A 23,038-nucleotide genomic window follows, 5' to 3' on the forward strand; every position below is an offset into this window, starting at 1 on the left:
CGAACTAGTGCACCTATACATCTGACAAGTGTATTAGGTGTGCTGGGGACACAAGAGACTTCTTGTATCGTAATTGCAGGGTTGCTTGAGAGGGATATCTTTGACCTCTTCCTCCCCGAGTTCGATAAACCTTGGGTGATTCACTTAAGGGAAAACTTGCTGCTGTTCTACAAACCTCTGCTCTTGGAGGCCCAACACTGTCTACAGGAAAAGAATCCATCAGTAGACAGCAAGCTATTTTCTGGCGCCGTTGCCGGGGAAAGAAGAAAAGCTACACCACAGAGATTTCTACCTTCCACGTCAACCACGCGCCAGTTGTAGACAGCAAGCATATTTTCTGGCGCCGTTGCCGGGGAGGTAAGGTAAAAGGTATTCACATCCTCCGACTACTAAGCTATTTCCTAGCACTGTTGCCGGTGTGTGAGTGCTCGAAGCTATTTCCTTTAGATCCTGCAATTGCATCTTTTTGTTTCTTGTTTTTCACTAGTTAGGCATAATGGAAAATAACAATGAGCTTCTTAATCTATTTCCTGAGTTAAGACATGGATTGTTTGATGCGAAAATTAAAAAACCTATGGAACCTTATTTGCATGCTAGTAGCAATGATATTAGTATGAACGCTTCGAACACCATTGTTGCTAATGCTATGGAAAATTCTAAGCTTGGGGAAGCTGGTTTTGATGAGCATGATATTTTTAGTCCCCCAAGCATGGAGGAGAAAATTTACTTTGATGATACTTTACCTCCTATATATGATGATTGCAATGATGACTATCATATTTTCAGTCCACCTACTATTGAGGAGAAAATTAATTATGATTACAATATGCCTCCTATATATGATGATTATGGTGATGAATTTACTCCCACTATTACTAATAAAATTGATTATGCTTATGTGGAGAGTAATAATTTTATGAATGTAGCTCACGATAAGAATGTTTCATTTGATAGTTATATTGTTGAGTTTGTTCATGATGCTACTGAAAATCTTTATGAGAGAGGAAAATATGGTTGTAGAAATTTTAATGTTACTAAAACACCTCTCTATATGCTGAAATTTTTGAAGTTACACTTGTTTTATCTTCCTATGCTTGTCACTTTGCTCTTCATGAACTTGTTTATTTACATGATTCCTTTCCATAGGAAGTGGGTTAGGCTTAAATTTGTTTTGAATTTGCTTTTTGATGCTCTCTTTTGCTTCAACTCTTATTTCTTGGGAGTGCATCATTAAAATTGCTAAGCCCATCTTAATGGCTATAAAGAAAGCACTTCTTGGGAGATAACCCATTTTTTTATTTTACTACAACAACTTTGTTTTATATTTGAGTCTTGGAAGTTGTTACTACTGTAGCAACCTCTTCTTATCTTTATTTTATTGCATTGTTGTGCCAAGTAAAGTCTTTGATAGTAAGGTTGATACTAGATTTGGATTACTGCGCAGAAACAGATTTCTTGCTGTCACAAATTTGAGTAGTATTCTCTGTAGGTAACTCAGAAAAATCTGCCAATTTACGTGCGTGATCCTCAGATATGTACGCAACTTTCATTCAATTTGAGCATTTTCATCTGAGAAAGTGAAGTGCCCCAAAAAATTCGTCTTTACGGACTGTTCTGTTTTGACAGATTCTGCCTTTTATTTCGCATTGCCTCTTTTGGTATGTTTGATGGATTTCTTTGTTCCATTAACTTCCAGTAGCTTTGAGAAATGTCCAGAAGTGTTAAGAATGATTGTGTCACCTCTGAATATGTGAATTTTTGATTATGCACTAACCCTCTAATGAGTTTGTTTTGAGTTTGGTGTGGAGGAAGTTTTCAAGGATCAAGAGAGGAGGATGATACAATATGATCAAGAAGAGTGAAAAGTCTAAGCTTGGGGATGCCCCCGTGGTTCATCCCTGCATATTTCAAGAAGACTCAAGCATCTAAGCTTGGGGATGCCCAAGGCATCCCCTTCTTCATCGACAACTTATCAGGTCACCTCTAGTGAAACTATATTTTTATTCCGTCACATCTTATGTACTTTACTTGGAGCGTCTGTGTGCTTTTATTTTTGTTTTGTTATTTTCATTCTCTGAATAAATTCATGCTTGTGTGGGAGAGAGACACGCTCCGCTGTTGCATATGAACACATGTGTTCTTAGCTTTACTTTTAATGTTCATGGCGAAGGTTGAAACTGCTTCGTTCATTGTTATATGGTTGGAAACAGAAAATGCTGCATGTGGTAATTGGTATAATTTCTTGAATAATTTGATACTTGGCAATTGTTGTGCTCAAATAGATCGTGTTTAAGCTCTTGCATCATGTACTTTGCACCTATTAATGAAGAACTACATAGAGCTGGTTAAAATTTGGTTTGCATGATTGGTCTCTCTAGAGTTTAGATATTTTCTGGTGAGGTGTTTGAACGACAAGGAAGACAATGTAGAGTCTTATAATGCTTGCAATATGTTCTTATGTAAGTTTTGCTGTACCGGTTCATACTTGTGTTTGCTTCAAACAACCTTGCTAGCCTAAGCCTTGTATTGAGAGGGAATACTTCTCGTGCATTCAAAATCCTTGAGCCAAAAACTAAGCCATTTGTGTCCACCATACCTACCTACTACATGGTATTTCTCTGCCATTCCAAAGTAAATTGCTTGAGGGCTACCTTTAAAATTTCATTCCTTTGTCTTTGCAATATATAGCTCATGGGAAAAATAGCTTAAAAACTATTGTGGTATTGAATATGTACTTATGTATCTTATTTCTTAATAAGTTGCTTGTTGAGAGGTAACCATGTTCCTGGGGACGCCATCAACTATTTCACCTTTGTTGAATATCATGTGAGTTGCTATGCATGTTCGTCTTGTCTGAAGTAAGGGTGATTTATCATGATCAAATGGTTTGAGTATGCATATTTTTAGAGAAGAACATTGGGCCAATAACTAAAGCCATGATCCATGCTAGTTTTATGACAATACCTACATGTTTTGTTCACACTTTATAATGATTTTATGCATTTTCCGGAACTAACCTATTAACAAGATGCCACAGTGCCAGTTCCTGTTTTCTGCTGTTTTTGGTTTCAAAAATCCTACAAAGGAAATATTCTCGGAATCGGACGAAATCAACGCCCAATATCTCATTTTTCCGGAAGCTTCGAGAGCACCGAAGAGGGGCCAGAGGGGAGCCAGGGGGGCTCCACCCCACATGGCGGCGCGGCCAAGGGGGGGCGCCCCCTACTGTGTGGGCCCCCCAGAACCCTTCCGACTCCGCCTCTTCGCCTATTTAAGCCCTGGTGACCTAAAACTTCGATATGAAAAAACCACGATACGAGAAACCTTCCAGAGCCGCCGCCATCGTGAAGCCAAGATTCGGGGGACAGAAGTCTCTGTTCCGGCACGCCGCCGGGACGGGGAATTGCCCCCGGAAGGCATCTCCATCGACACCACCGCCATCTTCATCGCTGCTGCTGTCTCCTATGATGAGGAGGGAGTAGTTCTCCTTCGAGGCTAAGGGCTGTACCGGTAGCTATGTGGTTCATCTCTCTCTCCCATGTACTTCAATATAATGATCTCATGAGCTGCCTTACATGATTGAGATCCATATGATGAGCTTTGTAATCTAGATGTCGTTATGCTATTCAAGTGGATTTTACTTATGTGATCTCCGGATACTCCTTGTCCCACGTGTGTAAAGGTGACAGTGTGTGCACCGTGTGGGTCTCTTAGGCTATATTTCACAGAATACTTGTTCACTGGGTTATGATTTGAGTTGGATGTCTCTATGAAATTGTGGTGTGTTAGTACCTCCTATGAATTCTCACAGTGACAGCGTGGGGTGTTTATTAGTACTTGGGAATATATCTTTAAGGTTTGCCTACATGATGAATTAGTGTTCGTTATCTTGCTAGAGAGTAATTCAGAATAGCATAGTGAAGTGCTTATTTATATTCCTTTATGATTGCAATGTTGAGAGTGTCCACTAGTGAAAGTATGATCCCTTTGCCTTGTTTCTAAGCATTGAAACACCGTTTCCAACAAGTTCTGTTACATGTTTGCTTGCTGCCATCTTTATTTCAGATTGCAATTACTACTTACAATCATCCATATTACTTGTATTTCGCTATCTCTTCGCCGAACTAGTGCACCTATACATCTGACAAGTGTATTAGGTGTGTTGGGGACACAAGAGACTTCTTGTATCGTAATTGCAGGGTTGCTTGAGAGGGATATCTTTGACCTCTTCCTCCCTGAGTTCGATAAACCTTGGGTGATTCACTTAAGGGAAAACTTGCTGCTGTTCTACAAACCTCTGCTCTTGGAGGCCCAACACTGTCTATAGGAAAAGAAGCCATCAGTAGACAGCAAGCTATTTTCTGGCGCCGTTGCCGGGGAATGAAGAAAAGCTACACCACAGAGATTTCTACCTCCCACGTCAACCACGCGCCAGTTGTAGACAGCAGGACTCTACATCACCATGATCGCCTCCGGACTGATGTGTGAGTAGTTCATCCTTGGACTATTGGTCCATAGCAGTAGCTAGATGGTTGTCTTCTCCTCATTGTGCTATCATGTTTAGATCTTGTGAGCTGCCTATCATGATCAAGATCATCTATTTGTAATGCTACATGTTGTGTTTGTTGGGATCCGATGAATATGGAATACTATGTCAAGTTGATTATCAATCTATCATATATGTGTTGTTTATGATCTTGCATGCTCTCCGTTGCTAGTAGAGGCTCTGGCCAAGTTGATACTTGTGACTCCAAGAGGGAGTATTTATGCTCGATAGTGGGTTCATGCCTCCACTGAATCTGGGACAGTGACAAAAAGTTCTAAGGTTGTGGATGTGCTGTTGCCACTAGGGATAAAACATCAATGCTCTGTCTAAGGATATTTGTGTTGATTACATTACTCACCATACTTAATGCAATTGTCTGTTGTTTGCAACTTAATACTGGAAGGGGTACGGATGCTAACCCGAAGGTGGACTTTTTAGGCATAGATGCATGCTGGATAGCGGTCTATGTACTTTGTCGTAATGCCCTAAGTAAATCTCATATTAGTCATCATGATATGTATGTGCATTGTTATGCCCTATCTATTTGTCAATTGCCCAACTGTAATTTTTTCACCCAACATGCTATTTATCTTATTGGAGAGACACCACTAGTGAACTGTGGACCCCGGTCCATTCTTTTACATCTGAATACAATCTACTGCAATCATTGTTCTCTGCTACTGATTGCAAACAAACATCATTTTCCACACCATACATTTAATCCTTTGTTTACAGCAAGCCGGTGAGATTGACAACCTCACTGTTACGTTGGGGCAAAGTATTTTGATTGTGTTGTGCAGGTTCCACGTTGGCGCTGGAATCCCTGGTGTTGCGCCGCACTACACTCCTCCGCGAACAACCTTCACGTGGCCCTTGAATCCTACTGGTTCGATAAACCTTGGTTTCTTACTGAGGGAAACTTGCTGCTGTACGCATCACACCTTCCAATTGGGGTTCCCAACGGGCGTGTGCTTTATGCGTCATCAAGCTAAATTTCTGGCGCCGTTGTCGTGGAGATCAAGACACGCTGCTAGGGGAGTCTCACACATCCAATCTCTTTACTTTGTTTTTGTCTTGCTTTAATTTACTTTATTTACTGCTTTGTTTGCTTTCTATATAAAAACACAAAAAAATTAGTTACTTGCATTTATTTTATTTAGTTTGCTTTATTTACTACTGCTAAAATGGGTACTCCTGAGTTTACTAAGTTGTGTGACTTCACTAGCACAAATAATAATGATTTCATATGCACACCTATTGCTCCACCTGCTACTATAGCAGAATTTTATGAAATTAAACCTGCTTTACTGAATCTTGTTATGAGAGAGCAATTTTCTGGTGTTAGTTCTGATGATGCTGCTGCCCATCTTAATAATTTTGTTGAACTTTGTGAAATGCAAAAGTATAAGGATGTAGATGGTGACATTATAAAATTGAAATTGTTTCCTTTCTCCTTAAGAGGAAGAGCTAAAGATTGGTTGCTATGTTTGCCTAAAAATAGTATTGATTCTTGGACTAAATGTAAGGATGCTTTCATTGGTAGATATTATCCTCCCGCTAAAATTATATCTTTGAGAAGTAGCATAATGAATTTTAAGCAATTGGATAATGAGCATGTTGCCCAAGCATGGGAAAGAATGAAATCTTTGGTAAAGAATTGCCCTACCCATGGACTGACTACTTGGATGATCATCCAAACCTTTTATGCAGGATTGAATTTTTCTTCGCGGAACCTATTGGATTCAGCTGCTGGAGGTACTTTTATGTCCATCACCTTAGGTGCCGCAACAAAGCTTCTTGATAATATGATGATCAACTACTCTGAATGGCACACGGAAAGGGCTCCACAAGGTAAGAAGGTAAATTCTGTTGAAGAAACCTCCTCCTTGAGTGATAAGATTGATGCTATTATGTCTATGCTTGTGAATGGTAGATCTAATGTTGATCCTAATAATGTTCCTTTAGCTTCATTGGTTGCTCAAGAAGAGCATGTTGATGTGAACTTCATTAAAAATAATAATTTCAACAACAATGCTTATAGGAATAATTTTGGTAACAACTATAGGCCATATCCTTCTAATATTAATGGTAATGGTTATGGTAATTCTTATGGTAATTCTTACATCAATAATAGAAGTGTACCCCCTGGTCTTGAAGCCATGCTTAAGAATTTATTAGTACACAAACTGCTTTTAACAAATCTATTGAAGAAAAGCTTGGTAAAATTGATGTTCTTGCTTCTAAGGTTGATAGTCTTTGCTGCTGATGTTGATATTTTAAAATTGAAAGCTATGCCTAATGAAACTAAAGATATTAATTCATTTGCTACAGCAAACACTATCCAAGTTCGAATTAATGAAAATATTAGATTGATGGCTGAATTGCATGCTAGGTGGGAAAGAGAAGAAAAATTTGCTAAAGAGAATAATGTAGCTAAAGTTTGGACTAATACCACCACTAGTAATGTTGATGCTTCACATGTTTCTAAACCTCCTACTATCAATGGTAAAATAATTTGTGTTAGCAATGTTTCTACTCCTAATGCAAAGCGTGCAAAACTGCCTGAAACTGCTAAAACTCCTGAAACTGCTTGTGATAAAACTGCTGAAATTTTTCAAAATATTGGGGACAATGATCCCATTGCTGTAGATCATAATGGTTTAGATTTTGATGATTGCCATATCTCTGAAGTTATTAAGTTCTTACAAAAACTTGCTAGAAGTCCCACTGCTAGTGCTATAAATTTGGCCTTTACAAAACATATTACAAATGCTCTCATTAAAGCTAGAGAAGAGAAATTAAAACTTGAAACTTCTATTCCTAGGAAGTTGGAAGATGGTTGGGAGCCCATCATTAAGATGAAGGTCAATGATTTTGATTGTAATGCTTTATGTGATATTGGTGCAAGTATTTCTGTTATGCCTAAGAAACTCTATAATATGCTTGACTTGCCACCATTGAAAAATTGTTATTTGGATGTTAATATCGCTGATAATTCTATAAAGAAACCTTTGGGGAGGATTGATAATGTTCGCATTATGGTTAACAATAACCTTTTCGCCGTTGATTTTGTTGTCTTGGATATTGAATGCAATGCATCTTGTCCCATTATTTTGGGAAGACCTTTTCTTCGAACTGTTGGTGCTATTATTGATATGAAGGAAGGGAATATTAAGTATCAATTTCCTCTCAAGAAAGGTATGGAACACTTCCCTAGAAAGAGAATGAAGTTACCTTATGATTCTATTATAAAAACAAATTATGATGTTGATGCTTCATCTCTTGATAATACTTGATTCACACTTTCTGCGCCTAGCTGAAAGGCGTTAAAGAAAAGCGCTTATGGGAGACAACCCATTATTTTACTTCTGCACTTTTGTTTTATATTTGAGACTTGGAAGTTGTTACTACTGTAGAAACCTCTCCTTATCTTTATTTTATTGTATTGTTGTGCCAAGTAAAGTCTTTGATAGTAAGGTTGATACTAGAATTGAATTACTGCGCAGAAACAGATTTCTTGCTGTCATGAAATGGAGTAGCCCCGTCTGTAGGTAACTCAGAAACATCTTCCAATTTACGTGCGTGATCCTCAGATATGTACGCAACTTTCATTCAATTTGAGATTTTTCATCTGAGCAAGTTAAGTTCCCCTGAAAAATTCGTCTTTACGGACTGTTCTGTTTTGACAGATTTTGCCTTTTATTTCACATTGCCTATTTTGCTATGTTGGATGGATTTCTTTGTTCCATTAACTTTCAGTAGCTTTGTGCAATGTCCAGAAGTGTTAAGAATGATTATGTCACCTCCGAATATGTGAATTTTTGATTATGCACTAACCCTCTAATGAGTTTGTTTTGAGTTTGGTGTGGAGGAAGTTTTCAAGGGTCAAGAGAGGAGGATGATACAATATGATCAAGAAGAGTGAAAAGTCTAAGATTGGGGATGCCCCCGTGGTTCATCCCTGCATATTTCAAGAAGACTCAAGCATCTAAGCTTGGGGATGCCCAAGGCACCCCCTTCTTCATCGACAACTTATCAGGTCACCTCTAGTGAAACTATATTTTTATTTCGTCACATCTTATGTGCTTTACTTGGAGCGTCTGTATGTTTTTTGTTTTTGTTTGTGTTTGAATAAAATTGGATCCTAGCATTCTTTGTTTGGGAGAGAGACACGCTCCGCTGTTTCATATGAACACTGGTGTTCTTAGCTTTACTTTTAATGTTCATGGCGAAGGTTGAAACTGCTTCGTTCATTGTTATTTGGTTGGAAACAGAAAATGCTTCATGTGGTAATTGGTATAATGTCTTGAATAATTTGATACTTGGCAATTGTTATGCTCAAATAGATCATGTTTAAGCTCTTGCGTCATGTACTTTGCACCTATTAATGAAGAACTACCATAGAGCTTGTTGAAATTTGGTTTGCATGATTGGTCTCTCTAAAGTCTAGATATTTTCTGGTGAGGTGTTTGAACAACAAGGAAGACAGTGTAGAGTCTTATAATGCTTGCAATATGTTCTTATGTAAGTTTTGCTGTACCGGTTCATACTTGTGTTTGCTTCAAACAACCTTGCTAGCGAAAGCCTTGTATTGAGAGGGAATACTTCTCGTGCATCCAAATCCTTGAGCCAAAAACTATGCCATTTGTGTCCACCATACCTACCTACTACATGGTATTTCTCTGCCATTCCAAAGTAAATTACTTGAGTGCTACCTTTAAAATTTCATTCTTTGTCTTTGCAATATATAGCTCATGGGAAAATAGCTTTAAAAACTATTGTGGTAAAGAATATGTAGCTTATGTATCTTATTTCTTATAAGTTGCTTGTTGAGCGGTAACCATGTTTCTGGGGACGCCATCAACTATTACACCTTTGTTGAATATCATGTGAGTTGCTATGCATGTTCGTCTTGTCTGAAGTAAGGGTGATTTATCATGATCAAATGGTTTGGGTATGCATATTGTTAGAGAAGAACATTGGGCCGCTAACCGAAGCCATGAATCATGGTGGAAGTTTCAGTTTGGACATTAATCCTCAATCTCTTATGAGAATATTATCTGTTGTTGAATGCTTATGCATTAAAGAGGAGTCCATTATCTGTTTTCTATGTTGTCCCGGTATGGATGTCCTTAGTTGAGATCTATCAAAAACGAGAAATAAAATGTGATCTATCTCCTTGGACCTTTGTACAGGCGGCATAGAGGTACCCCTTTGTGACACTTGGTTGAAACATATGTTATGCAATGATAATCCATGTAAATCCAAGCTAATTAGGACAAGGTGCAAGCACTATTGGTATTCGATGCATGAGGCTTGCAACTTATAGGATGTCTTATGCATAACACATATGAATTATTACTACCGTTGACAAAATTGTTTCTATGTTTTCAAAATAAAAGCTCTAGCACAAAAATAGTAATCCATGCTTCCCTCTGCGAAGGGCCATTCTTTTACTTTATGTTGAGTCAGTTTACCTACTTCTTTCTATCTTAGAAGCAAACACTTGTGTCAACTATGTGCATTGATTCCTACATACTTGCTTATTTGCATTCATCATATTACTTTGTGTTGACAATTATCCATGAGATATACATGTTGAAGTTGAAAGCAACTGCTGAAACTTATATCTTCCTTTGTGTTGCTTCAAAACTTTCTACTAAGAATCTATTGCTTTATGAGTTAACTCCTATGCAAGTCTTATTGATGCTTGTCTTGAAAGTACTATTCATGAAAAGTCTTTGCTATATGATTCAGTTGTTTAATCATTGTCTTTACCATTGTTTCGAATCACTTCATTCACTTCATATGCTTTACAATAGTATTGATCAAGATTATGATAGCATGTCACTTCAGAAATTATCCTTGTTATCGTTTACCTACTCGAGGGCGAGTAGGAACTAAGCTTGGGGATGCTTGATACGTCTCAAACGTATCTATAATTTCTTATGTTCATGCTAGTTTTATGACAATACTCACATGTTTTATACACACTTTACATCATTATTATGCATTTTCCGGCACTAACCTATTGACAAGATGCCGAAGCGCTAGTTCAGAAATCCTACTTTCTCCTGTTTTCTGCTGTTTTTGGTTTCAGAAATCCTACAAAGGAAATATTCTCGGAATTGGACAAAATCAACGCACATGGTCTTATTTTTCCACGGAGCTTCCAGAAGACCGAAGAGCATACGAAGTGGGGCCACGAGGTGGCCAAACCATAGGACGGCGCGGCCTGGATGGGCCCACGCCGGCCTATGGTGTGGGCCCCTCGTGCGCCTCCCAACTCTGCCCTTCCTCCTACTTAAACTCTCCGTCGCGAAAACCCTATTACCGAGAGCCACGATACGGAAAAAGTTCCAGAGACGCCGCCGCCAATCCCATCTCGGGGGCTTCAGGAGATCGCCTCCGGCACCCAGCCGGAGAGGGGAATCATCTCCCGGAGGACTCTACATCACCATGATCGCCTCCGGACTGATGTGTGAGTACTTCATCCTTGTACTATGGGTCCATAGCAGTAGCTAGATGGCTGTCTTCTCCTCATTGTGCTATCATGTTTAGATCTTGTGAGCTGCCTATCATGATCAAGATCATCTATTTGTAATGCTACATGTTGTGTTTGTTGGGATCCGATGAATATGGAATACTATGTCAAGTTTATTATCAATCTATCATATATGTGTTGTTTATGATCTTGCATGCTCTCCGTTGCTAGTAGAGGCTCTGGCCAAGTTGATACTTGTGACTCCAAGAGGGAGTATTTATGCTCGATAGTGGGTTCATGCCTCCATTGAATCTGGGACAGTGACAAAAAGTTCTAAGGTTGTGGATGTGCTGTTGCCACTAGGGATAAAACATCATTGCTTTGTCTAAGGATATTTGTGTTGATTACATTACGCACCATACTTAATGCAATTGTCTGTTGTTTGCAACTTAATACTGGAAGGGGTGCAGATGCTAACCCGAAGGTGGACTTTTTAGGCATAGATGCATGCTGGATAGCGGTCTATGTACTTTGTCGTAATGCCCTAAGTTAATCTCATATTAGTCATCATGATATGTATGTGCATTGTTATGCCCTCTCTATTTGTCAATTGCCCAACTGTAATTTGTTCACCCAACATGCTATTTATCTTATTGGAGAGACACCACTAGTGAACTGTGGACCCCGGTCCATTCTTTTACATCTGAATACAATCTACTGCAATCATTGTTCTCTGCTTCTCATTGCAAACAAACATCATTTTCCACACCATACATTTAATCCTTTGTTTACAGCAAGCCGGTGAGATTGACAACCTCACTGTTACGTTGGGTCAAAGTATTTTGATTGTGTTGTGCAGGTTCCACGTTGGCGCCGGAATCCCTGGTGTTGCGCCGCACTACACTCCTCCGCCAACAACCTTCACGTGGCCCTTGACTCCTACTGGTTCGATAAACCTTGGTTTCTTACTGAGGGAAACTTGTTGCTGTACGCATCACACCTTCCACTTGGGGTTCCCAACGGGCGTGTGCTTTACGCGTCATCAACTAACTTATTAGGACCCAACTTGGTTGGGGACCATCAAGCCAAAATTTGATCAATAGGTACATGTGGAGGGCATGGAGGCTCGACTAGCTCATGAAGACTTAGGGGATCTTCATAATTCTTATTTCCTCAAGTCAAGTTGTATCCCTTTCATCCTTTACCCATGCTCCTCCTTGCGGTAACAAGTCCTCAACTCCTTTACATTGAAAGTTACTCGTTCCCCTTTTACATGTGTTGGTTTTGTACCTTGCATGTGGTTGTGTATGTTGTGCCTCCTACTTGCTTATCTTTCTTGCTTGCTTATATATGTTGGGTGGCACATCATGTACAATTGTTCTTTGTTGAGCCTATTGCATCTTGTTGATATCTTAGTTGTTGGCTCGTGTGAGAGAATTAATGGACTATCCCATTTTGGGGGAGTGATATGCTTTGTGCATCTCACAATCTTAAAATGTGCGACATGATGAATTAAAATTCTATAATGTCCATTAATTATCTCACGTGGTTCTTATTTGCCTCTTGCACGAAAAATGTCTTTATCACATTATGGGGGAGTATTGTGCTTTGTGCATTTTACAAGCCTAGAAAATGTGAACATTTGAGGTTGTGTCACATAGAATTGATATTATAGATTATCTTGTTCCTATGTGACATGTGTGCTCAAACAAATCCCACTTGTCTATATGCTTTCTTTGTTGTGAAGATAATCTTGGACATACTCACAAACTACCATATGGATATTTCATAAATACCTCTTGCCCTTGGACAATTGGTAATAAATTGTGTGGTATTGTTCCGGATCATCCTCACACTTGGCTTATGTGCTCAATTGCTTCATTTCTTGCCGATAATTTGCTTTGTGGGTTATGCTCCCATGTGTCTTCCTTGCTTCTTATGTATCTTCTCTGTAACACCCCAACTTTTGCAACCTTGATTAATTGTCCTTATTGCAAAAATTAGGGGGAACAAAAACTTTTTCTGTAGACTAATTAAGATGAATTGCCTTGATCTGTCTGTTAAGATGAATTGCCTTGATCTGTTGGTAGATGTATTGTCTTGATTGCTTGTTGAGTTTTGTGTTGAGCCACCTCAAAGAACAACACCTCTAGTGGTTAAACCAGCAACTCACCAAATAAAACACATGTGTGACTTAGGAAAAATTGTTTTCCTTTTTAGTACATCAAACTCTTCTTCTGATGGCAACATGAGTGTGTCATCTTGATGTTTCTCTTTGTGGTACAAGATAGCTCAATCATCCTTAGTTTAAAACTTGGGGTCATCTACCCCTAGCTACATCCCTCTCTTATACCCACTCATCCTTGTTGGTTTTGAGGCCATGTCGACCATCTGTGTTGACAGGCTTAAAATGTCCAGACTTGGCAATTGATCTTTAAGCACTCACAACTGTTATTGTTGACTTCAACGCATGGATCTCATCTATGCAACACCCTCTTCAACCTCCACGTCTCGCATGTCTCAGTCTATCCTTGCAACTCCTATATTCAACTGGGTCTTATATCCTATCCAGTGTTTCAGCACTAGATCACTTCTTCCTCTTTAACCTCTCGTTTTTATTTTAATCCAAGTTTAATCTTCACAAAACCAAGAGTGGGAATGATGGGTACATTTTGTAGCCATCATCTACCCTTGAGAACACTTCTCCCTAAATTAGTTTTCTCTCTCAAAAACCCTATTGATTTTCCTTCTCCAGTTTTGATCACAAAACTACTTCTAATTTTACTAAATCTTTTCAAGATATTTCTTCAAGGAAAACAAGGAACTGAAATGGGTTTTGTTTTTCATCCCATTTCTACCAAGTACTGATTTCTAAAACATTATTATCTATCTTGCTTTCCTTTCAGCAAAAGGCTTGTTTATGATACCTATACCATTTCTTGTTTTCCCTCTTGCTTATTTAACATTTGAGAAAAACTCTACTTTACTTGGGAAAGTAAGTAGAATATTTTGAACTCCTATGTTCCAACTAGTTTTCTCTCAACATTTTCAAATTCCATTCCACTTGAGTTCATTCCCAATTGTCCCTAAACAATTGAGGTGTTCCATATACCTTTCAAATAAATCCATTTCAAATGATCACTCTTGCACACCTTGTGTACATATCTGATCTACCACATTGTATTCCCTCATCCTTCAACTCTTGATCAAATGGATGATCATTTGATACTTCCAAATGGACTCCCTTCTCATTTCAACTAAACCCTTGACTTAGGGAGTATTTCAACCCACTCCCAATTGACCTCTTATTTGAAGAGCAACTTATATTTCATCATACATACCTCACTCCTCCGTTTCTTTCCATCATCACCTTGACCTCATGAATTGGTGATTCATGTCACCATATTCATCCTTGTGAGTACATGGTTATTTCACTCACCATATCTCTTAGACTTGCTCTACCATTGCCCAAACCACTATCACCATCCCATCTACCTTGACATGCTCATGCATTGTTGCATGTGGTCAATCTCAATCATTCCAAAATTGAATTCAAATAAAAACTTCTAATCATCAGATATACCTTTGGGTCTATTTTTCATCTTATGTTTGTCCCAACCATAGTGGTAACAATTATCCTTGGAGTGCATATCACCTCACACTTATTTTTAACTATATGTATCTACTCCTATACTTATCACCGTCCAAATCACTCATGGACATTATCTCCTCAACATCATGTCTTGGCCTATACACATTGATGTTGTGCCTCTCTCTCACATTGCTCACTTGTGCTTGGCAAGAATGGAGCCGGCCATGAAAATTTCGGCCAGCCATTGTGCTCCTCACTTTCTTCTCTTGCAAGCCTTGCCTCCCAACTACCCAATCAGTAAATGGGCAGCCACCTTCCTTGGCCAATCAAAAAAGGAGGCAGCCACCCCTCTCCCTCTATAAAAACCCCCTAGCCGGCCACCTCCTCCCCTTTGCTTCATTTCTTCTCACTCTCCACTCCCTCACACTCTCCTCCTACCTCCACCCACGAGCTGCTGCTCCTCCCAAGCTCCATGGCCGGCCATGGCCATGGAAAGCTCACCAAGATGCAGCCCCCTCCTCTCTCAAGCTCATCCTCACCATGAGAGCATCTCTCTCACCCTCTTCTCCCCTAACCCTAGCTGAATCCCTCTCTATTTCTCCTTTGTCCTCTCACAAGATTGGATCTTGATGCAGGTGCATGTTGGTCCAAGCATGGAGAAGGTTGAGCAATCCTCAGATCTGAAGCTCTTGACCAAAGTTCGTCCAAAAACTTGCAGTAATTTCTGTAATCTTGCTGTTTCAGATTCTGGTACGAACTTGTAAAATCCACCAAAACTCGTGTGCAGATCCAAATCGAGTGATTCAAAGTTTCCCAGATAGGTATTGAAAAGATCTACAACTTGGTGTTGGTCTCATCCTCAAATTCGTTATCGATGTTCCTTGGTAAATAAAGTTCTCTAAACATGCAGAATCACTGTTTGTTAGATTTCTTCCGTTTTACAAAACCTTTTTGAGCAAACTCAACTGTAAGTGAAAGCCCCCTTCAGTACCTTCATGTTGGCCTTGGTTTCACTTCAAATGACGTCCTGAAATTGAAATGGTTCACAGATCAAGTTCTGGTCAGTTCTGACTTTGTCGAATTAAACCAGGAGCTTGGAAATGAATTTTTGAATGAAACCAATTGGGTAAGAACCACCTATTCAATATCTTTCAGATGCAGATGACCTCATGTTTTTATGAGTTATGTACGATTTTTGTTGAATTAAACTTGTTCTGTGTGTTCTGCAGACATGGCTGTTAGCTTTTAAATCACCAAAAATCCATTTTTGAACTTAATTGAGTGATTCCAATTCTGTAGGATTACTGAATGTTTTCTTAATCATCTCAAACAAGTTTCAAACCTTTATATGTTCTGAAAGTCCATAGTTAAAGCAAATGGTGAAAACATTCAGTAACCTTGTCAATCCATTTGTGAGAGTTTCAAAAACAACTTGAACCCAAATCCAATTGTGTATGCATCTCTGTTTAATTACCTTTCAAATGCCTGTGGCCTCATATTTTTAGGATTTTTCTACGATTTATGGCTTACAGATCATTTTTTCTGTACAGTTAGATTCAAAGAAATTTCTAAAATTGTAGGTTTAATATTTTTGGGTGATTCCAATTGGGTTAGTCTTGTATTAGTACTGGCTATCTAGGAAAAATATTATTAGTCTCTGTTCATACATATTTGTTGCTGTTAGTAATGTTTATGTGTGACATGCATTGTTGAAGCAAAACTTTTCGGTTTATTTAAAACCCTTGACCAACTCTTTTTAGTAGAGATGGGAAACCTTTGTTTTATGCTTGCAAAACCAAACCTCTGCAACCTAACATTGGCTCTTTTGTTTTGCTTAAGTTTTCAAATGCTGTGGTATATGGTTTGCTTCCTATTTTTGTATAGTGATTAAGTGAGCAAATTAAATTAGGAAAACTGATTTCTACTTTTCCAAAAATGTTTGAAATTATGTTGTGAATGTTTGTGATGCCAAACTAATGCTCTTGCCCTCTTCATGATGTTATCTACCAGGGGATAATTGGTTTATACCATGGTGATAACCGAGAGAGGCAATTGCTAAGTTGTGATGCACTCATGCCTCTACTAGGTAAATAAATGGGGTTTTCTAAATTAAAACTCATAAAGTTGTTTTGTGGTATCTATAGGTCCTTAGTATGTTATACCTTGGCTGCATGGTTAGTTGTTGATTGTTGAATGTTGTCTTGTTGATGCAATGTGATTGATTGTGTTCCTTTTATATTTTCCGGCGATAGATGCGAACAATTCCGGAGAAGAAGAAGAAGTGGAATCGGAAGAGAAGATTATTTATATTGTTGGAATTCTTATATTGATGGAGTTGAAGAAGTACAGGGACAAATAAGCCAAGGCAAGCCACCTTTGAACTCTGATTGATGTGGTGTTGGAGGTCAATTGTTGATGTCCCTAAGCATCTTATTCCTATATGTGTTGTTCTCTCTATGTTGGTCTACGTATGGTTGTAATTGTGGAACTTCCTTGTGGTGGTCTTTCACCTTGCTCTCATGTTGGTGGGATGCTTGGTATCACGGCCGTGCTACTCCCTTGGGTCTACTTGAATGCTCAACATGAGCATGTCCTATTCCAAGATGGAAGCTTACATCACACCCAACACTTTGGTGAATCTAGTAGTATCTAAGTCATGAATCTTGGTGTAATTCTCAACTTGAGAGAAGTATGCCGTGTACCCTTGTGATTATTGGTTGGTTAGTGAGTCTTCACCATCCAAGTGGTATAGTAGTACCCCAAATCTGAAAGTTTGATCCACCCTATGTTGTCCTTATACATGCTTACCTTAAGCAAGTATAATCCTCTTTGAGCCACTCACACATACCTCTCATGGCGTGATGACCCTCATCTCGGCCATGGTGTTGTATTAGTTCCTTCTCATGAAACTATAGGTTGGGAACCCCTCAAGGTTTACCTTGTTGTACATGTTTATGAAAACCTTGGGTGAGTTAACCCAAGTGTATGGTTTAAGAAAGCAAAGGATCTTGATAAGGATGTTTGGAAAAGTGGTGTATGGGTGTTTGTTGAACAACCAAGGGTTGTGGGAAAAATGGTTTTTAAGGAAAAAGGAGCACTGCGTATATGTGTACACCAGCCCAACTTTCATTCGCGCAACCACATTATCCAATATGGGCACGGGCTTAGTCCGTAGTTCGGTTGAAATTGGTATAAGCACCCTTCACAACTTTCTAGGGAGGGTCACGATGACCTCCGACGCCGGGTTGCGCTCTGGAGGAGGCAATACACTATCTTAACTGATAGCCGGACGATTACTGAGGGTCTTCCGTCATGGCGCCGGAGATACGCTCAAAAGGAGGTATGCTGCCGGGATGCCGGGAAGGGGTAAGCCCGCAGGGAAGGACTTGTGCCAATGGAGACATGCGAAAGACTATGACTGGTTATCCGAGTCACGCATACTTTCGTATGACGATCCGGGGATGATCCCGGCGGATTTATCAGTTCTTGTGGGGAAAGTGCGCAAACTCTGCAGAGTTAAAATCTATTCGAATAGCCGCGTCCGCGGTCATGGACGGGTTGCAAAGGTCTACCTTAACCGGGGCTTGAGTTTTGTTTTGACAAATGCTTTGAAAAGAAAGTGTTGTGTTTATGTGTACCGGAAGGGTACGGAAAAAGGGCGTGTGTTGACCATATGGAGATGGTCGTGGAAAAATGGAGACTAAGTGGGGAACTCTTCCCTAAATGTTTCTTGAAGAGGAACTCTTCGTTAACAAAGATATAGAGATGTCATAGATATCTTTTGAAGTATCTTCTTCAATAAAGATATAGATATGTCATAGGAATTCTCTAGCATTCCCATCAACTGAGATGGCCGTATGCTAACTCTTCTTCAATAAAGATATAGATATGTCATAGCACTTCCTAAGCGTCCCCATAAATTGATATGGTGGTATGCTACCTTTCCTCCTAGAAGGTTAGCGGGATGTCCTTGAAACACCATAGTGTCCGCATCACTTGAGATGCCAGCATACTATCCACGAGAGAAACTGACTCTCTTGTGCATGCTATATCCACAAGAGAAACTATTTCTCTTTCACATGCTATATCCATAAGAGAAACTGATTCTCTTCCTCATGTTATTTCTACTTGAGAAATTAGCTCTTCCCTCTGGTCATCTTAGATTAGCATTTGTTATCTTGCACTCTTGCAAAGTACCTTTCTTGATGGTTTGCGAGTACAATTCCAATGTACTCACGGCTTTGTCCCTGGCTATTTACTTGGCCAGACTTGGAGGAACACGATGGAAGAAGAAGGAGTTGGTGACGTCTATGCGAGCTAGGAACGTCTTCCCAGTCAGTTGCCTGTAGGGTTATGGTAGATGACTTGGGTACTGCGCTGCTGAAGTGATGTTGCTACTCTGATGTTTAGTTAGGCCCTTCGAGGCTATTATGTAAGTATCGGTCATGTGACCATATTGTAATTTTCTTATTTCGCTTTGTAATGGATGGTGTAATTTGATATCAGTTCGGTTATGTGTTCACGGCGCACTGATCATGGGATCGTGAACTGTATACATAACAGGGAATTTCGGACAACTAGTCCGGGGTCCCCACATTCTCTTTCCTCTTGAACCTTGTTAGTGTTTTGTTAAACAATGGTTGAGCGATGATCCCGCATTTGTGCATTTTGTATTCAAATGCAAAATCCTAAATAGTGCACAAATCTTGGGGGAGCTCTCCTATGTTTGTTCGAACACTCTCTTGTTTCAAGAATTTTACTTTGGAAGACAAACCTTTTCTTTTCGGTACTTTTGTGCCATCATGAAAAGTGTTGAAGGTTTGGTTTATTTGGAACCTTGCTTTCTTTGGGAGTTGGTTTTCTCATTCTTGACATTTCTTTTTTACTTTCCTAAAATGAGATAAGTCCTTCAGCATGCTTGTTTTGGACATCATCTTGCTCGTTGTGTTTAATTCATTTGTTGAACTTTGGGGTCAAACTTGTGTTGATTTGATTCTTGGATATGGGTTGGACAACCTTTTGACACGTCACACCTTTGTGTGTCATCATGGTCTATTTTGCATTTTGTCCAAGTCATATCTCCTTTTGGTTCTTGGAAGTCTTGCATGCATATTTACTTCATGTATATCTTATGTCATGCTTGCTTTCGTTGATCCAAAGCATAGGGAAAACTCCACCATAATCGTAAATCGGCTAAGATGTGCATGAAATTCAAATTCATATCCATATGCACATATTTACGTGGAGTTTGTCCTATGTGTTGTAGTTTCACTAACTACTCGGACCCAATTAGTTTGGGGACCATTGTGTGCTTGAGATTTGTCTTAGGTACATTGGTGATGCTTTGGATGCTCGTCTCACTCATGAGGAAGAAGTGGAGGACAAGTGACTATCGGAGGCGAGCTATGATGTTATGACTAACTCATATCTACTACATCACACCATTGCATCCGGGTCACAAGTATCAATCCCCTCATGCATGCTATCTTGTATCCAACCATGGGGTTATCCTTGGTGTTTCATTTGGTGATACTTGTTTGCCTCTCTCAAAGCATATCAACTATGTCCTTCTCTTGGTGATTCTTGTGATGTCTTTGAGGTGTTTTGGTTGAAGTTGTTCAATATACAATGTGATAAATATGAGCCATTGGCCGTGCTATAAAGCAAATGTCTCATTGGTATATTGTATTACTTCACCTTGGATATCTCGCTCTTATTCTCTTGTATCTATCTTGTGTGTGCATGTTTCTTGATGGATAAATATCTTTGTGATGTTGTCCACTTAGAGAAACTTATACACATGAGAGATGATACATTTTCTTTTGATATCCATCTTTGTTGGAGTCCATTCCTTTACTCTTGTTCATCTCTTTGGTGGCTCCACAAAGAATTTTATGAGTGCTCATTTCTTTCTATTTGCTTTTTCAAGCACTCATATTTGATTTTGGCACAAGCTTTGAGTAATCTTGTGGAAGTGATGATGCCATGTTTTTGCACTTTATTCTTCAATGCAAATTGTTTATCTTGTGCACAAACTTTGGGGAGCTTCCACATATTGCTTAGAGCATCCTTCTTGACCTTATCATAATATCTTTAACTTGATTTGTTGGTTCATTGGATTGCTTGCTTCATTTGTCGAAGCTTTTTCACCTTCTTATTCTCTTGCAATCTTTGATCCTCAATATAGTTGGATTCCCTTCGTTATTCGTCATTGAATACGTGTATTTGATTTCACTCACATTATGAGAAATGCACACCTTATGGAGGAATTCTAACTATATTGGCCTTCCGAACCTTTCGTCCATTTTGGCAATCGATGCCAATGGGGGAGAAGTTTTGGAGGGTTTGAGGGAATTGCTTTTTTTTGTTTCTTAAGCATTTGCCTCTCATGCTTGCATTTGTTGCTTTGCATGGTTGAATAATTAGAGGATACTCCACTAGGCTTTAATTGCCGATATATGCAATGAAATTCAAGTTTATTCACACATGCATATATTATGGGGGAGTTTGTTCTAAATATTCAACTTGGGTTGTTCGCTAAATTCCTTATCTAAACCCTCTCAATGAGATTGTCATCAATTACCAAAATGGGGGAGATTCAAAGAACATGGAGCCCCCATGTGTGGTTTTGGTAATTGATGAAAATCCCTATGGACTAACGGTTGCATTTAGATTATATCTTAGGTCGTGTCCATAGCCATGTGTTGGTCTCAAGGTTGCAAGATGGAGAAGATGGAGTACAATGATGAAGACGGTGTCGAAGAGAGACGTAGACGGTGTTGAAGATGGAGAGAGATGAAGACGGCGTAGAAGATGGATGAAGACGGTGGCGTGCATTGAAGATGGAGAAGATGGTGGCATGTACAAGGTTGAAGAGGATGAAGACGGAGTTTGCCGACTCGAGAGAAACGCGCAAGGTTAAGGTTTGTGCTAGATAGGATAGTAGGTCGCATCATCGGAGAGAGCTCAAACCTTGTATGCATTGCATCGTGTTTCTTAGTTCTTCTTGGTTCTTATCCATGAGATGAGTTAGAGCTTGTGTTCATTCTCATGGCAAGCTCTAGCTCATCGGAAACGGATTCCGGATGCATCGCATGTTGCATGTGCAAGGGTGATGATTTTCCCGATATACCATATTGAGAGGTTACACCTCTATGACCATGAGAAAATCATCACTCACTCTTTTGCATGTTTTCACCTTGTGTAGTGGTAGCTCTCGTCGTCCTCTTTCCGGCAAAACTGGTTTCACCTTAATCGGAGTTTCCTAGCTCGAGATATTGCCGTTTTCGTATCGCAGTTTAAGGAAAAAAGGAAGGGTGGTAGTACCGGTCAGGTACCGGTTTGGTCTCTGTGAGCCCCTAGATCCAGTCTGGTATTGGACCGGTACCGACCCGGTAGTACCGCTCGAGCGGTAGTACCGCTTGTGGTACCGCTTTGGGTCGTTTTTCGCCTGTTTTCTGCACAGTTCGCGCGCGAACGGCAGTACCGCTTTGACAAGCGGTAGTACCGCTCAAGCGCGAATCTGACCATTTTTCTGCCTCCAACAGCTATATTTTGGGCCCCCTATTTATACCTCTCTTCCACCTCCGACCCAACCACTTCTTCCTCTCCATTCTCTCACCTCAATTGTTGACCTTGAGTTATTTCTTCCTCCTCTTGATCCCCCACTATTTCTTGCATATTTTTGGGGGAAAGGAGAGAGGAGATCTAGATCTAGGGCTTCACCAATTGAATCCCTCTCCAAGTGAGGGGATCTTGCTAGATCTAGATCTTGGAGTAATTTAATGTTCCTCCTCTATTTTTTTCTTACTCCCTTATTCCCCCAGTAGCTTTTGTAGCTTTGTTGGAATTTGGGAGAGAAGAACTTGGGCATCTTAGTGGTGTTCTTAGCCATTGCATTAGGTGCATCGGTTTGGGTTCTCTCCGGGGTTTCGGTCTCGTAGAGGGCTTGTTGACCTTAGTGGTGTTGTTTCCTTAGTGGCCTTGTTGCCTTTGTGGTGTTCTAGCCTTTGTGACCTTGTAGCCTTTGTGGCCTTGTCGTCTTTGTGGTGTTGTTGCCTTTGTGGAGTGTGGTAGCCTTTGTGGTTTTGGAGCCGGTTGTGGCGCGTTGGTGTCTTGGTGGCTTTGTTTCCGGTGTGGCGTGTTGTAGCCTCTTGTGGCCTTGTACTTGAGAGCCTCCGTGTTGTGGAGTTGCCTCAAGCTTGATACTTTGGAGTTTGCCCAAGCTTGTACGGGTTCGGTGACCACCCTCAAGGGTCCCTTAGTGGATCGAGGCTTTCCCCCTTGGAGGAAAGGCTCGAGGAGAATACGGTGGCACTAGTGGCTCATTGGAGTGCCTCGTTCCTCCACACCGCTCCAACGGAGACGTAGCACCCTTGGGTGTGATCTTCGGGATACATCGTCGTCTCCTCGTGCA

General features: G+C 39.9%; 1 long non-coding RNA gene across 1 annotated transcript; it reads left to right on the forward strand.

The window, feature by feature from the left end:
* Positions 1-15,663: 15,663 nt before the first annotated feature.
* Positions 15,664-17,099, forward strand: LOC127327068 (uncharacterized). The gene is made up of 3 exons (XR_007868339.2): positions 15,664-15,748; positions 16,633-16,708; positions 16,875-17,099. It is a non-coding gene; the product is annotated as an uncharacterized lncRNA (long non-coding RNA).
* Positions 17,100-23,038: the final 5,939 nt, after the last annotated feature.

Source organism: Lolium perenne, chromosome 3 (assembly GCF_019359855.2).
Source record: "Lolium perenne isolate Kyuss_39 chromosome 3, Kyuss_2.0, whole genome shotgun sequence".
Classification (NCBI taxonomy): domain Eukaryota; kingdom Viridiplantae; phylum Streptophyta; class Magnoliopsida; order Poales; family Poaceae; genus Lolium; species Lolium perenne.